Source organism: Crocodylus porosus, unplaced genomic scaffold, assembly GCF_001723895.1.
Source record: "Crocodylus porosus isolate Cpor-Errol unplaced genomic scaffold, CroPor_comp1, whole genome shotgun sequence".
Taxonomy (NCBI): domain Eukaryota; kingdom Metazoa; phylum Chordata; order Crocodylia; family Crocodylidae; genus Crocodylus; species Crocodylus porosus.
The window spans coordinates 3,490,450-3,492,631 of record NW_017728906.1 but is presented as its reverse complement, the minus strand read 5'-3'; positions in this window follow the sequence as shown (position 1 = coordinate 3,492,631).

The following is a 2,182-nucleotide window of genomic DNA, read 5'->3' as shown; positions in this document are numbered from 1 at the left end:
CTATTTCAGCTTTATATTCACTACTGTGAGATCACAGCAAGGTGTGGCATGAGATCTGTAGAAGTACTAATGTCATTAAAGCTACAAAGCCTAAAGCCATCCTTGGCAACATTTCCTTATAAAATCAACATTATATATTAAGAGCTTCATTTAGCAGGACAAATACAAGACTGTGGCGGGAACAACAAACAATACTATGGTGACACTTACTTCCCTTTCTGCAGATGGCCACACTGTACCCTAAACTGTACTACAAAGATTATGGATCTGTTTCTTCTGCACCCACTTCAGGCTACCTTAATTACTTGGAGGTGCATAATAGGAGAGTGATTATGCCTGATCTATTACATTCACTTGCTTGGCACCGAACATGTTTTAGCACAGGTAAAAACCAGGGTGCTTTAACACAAACATGCATGGTCAAACCGTAAGGCTTGAAACAGGTTTCCTGGCACAATTAAAAACCAAGAAAATACAGTATATGCTTTTCATATGCTATTTTTAGTTTATTTTAAATTTACCTTTTATTAATGAAGCAATCCCATTTGTATCTTTTTTTTTAATCCATCACATATTTTTGAGTGCTGGCTATTTTCCTAAATTGTAAAACTAGTTTAGGAATTAGTTTTCATCCTCACTACATGGGGGAGTTGAATGTCCTGTGCTTGGTGCCCACAAGGGTAAGGCCTTATTGGCTCTGCCATATGTCAGGTAAGAACTATGAAGCTATCTTTCTTTCAACCCCTTGTGGGAATGTTAGCAGCATGATACACACCCATCAAGTATGGTTTGAATGTGGACAGGATCAGTTCCTTTTACTGGCAAAGGGTTCAGAACTGCATGGTGCAGTTTTGGGAGCAATTTGCCATTAGGAGCCATGAACAGTTAGGTATGTCCTTAGGAGTATGTTCTTTAGAGTCAGTCACTGTTCTGACACTACAAAACAGTGCAGGCTTTACACTGTTGCAAATGTGGTTATAAATTTACTTCCACACTGGGTTTGGTGTTTTACTGTAAGCTTGTAAAACAATATGCAAATTTGTTACTATTCCATTTGTTACTAGTATTCCATTTTAAATAACTGGCAAGGAGCTAAGAACCCCAAGGTCTAAGAACGGAAGTTGTCTTTTGTTATAAACTGAAAGAAAATAAATAACTTACAATTAAGTTTACTGAATAGTATTTTTATGTTACATATACACTATGGCTCAAATGGAAGAACCAGAACATTTTGGGAAAGCTCCAAAAAATAGTGTTAGAGAGAATTTTGCTCTTTAATGTTTCTTGTATGCTGGCAGTTGAGTGTATTTTTATAACTGGGGTCATGTTGCTAGAAAACATTGTTTCTTAGAGGTTTACAACATGATAAATTTCTCTCACCTGATGGTATAATCTTCTGTATATGACATTGTGCTCAGGTACTGTGGTGATGAATCTGATATCACACACCAATGACTGGTTCCTGATGATGGCAAAAGATGAAGAACTACGTGGAGAAAAGATCTCTTCTTGCAAGCATGTTTAGCCTTCAGAAGAAATAATAGAAACTCCTTTGACCCTTTGCAAATGATCAGATTTGTTTTAATTATTTGTCCAGAAAGGATAAGCAGTTCTTTAAAAGTAAGGCTTGTCAGAGCGTTTTGCTTCTGGAGGCACTTAACTTCTTTCAGAGCAGAAATGAAGTTTGTCAAATATTTTGAAAGTAAAGAAAGATGAACTAGTTCTAAGAAAAGGAGGGACAAAAATCCCCCAAACTCTCCAAAATCACTAATGCTACATGTCCAAGCAAAAAAACTATCTCTTTTATTGCTTTGGGGATGGAAGGTATGTAGGAACGGATGCTAAGAATGAAACCCAATGCCTGCAACCTGATGGGGATTTAATTTCTTGTGATACACTCAAAACTGTGCCAATGCTTTTCATGAATATTTCATTGGCTTTCAAATAACATATCGTCACTGCCATCATTTCACTTTTTCAGTTTTCTGGAAACACTTTTTTTTCCTTCTCTTCTCCCTCCCTTACCCACCAGTGTAGCCCACAGAAATACCACACTGCAAAAAAGGTTAATAAGATGCTGAATAGATCAAGGGTTGGGGAACTCCCCTCTTATCGGCACGGAGGCGGAAAGGGATCTGGGGGTCATCATTGACTCCAAGATGAACATGGGCCGGCAGTGTGG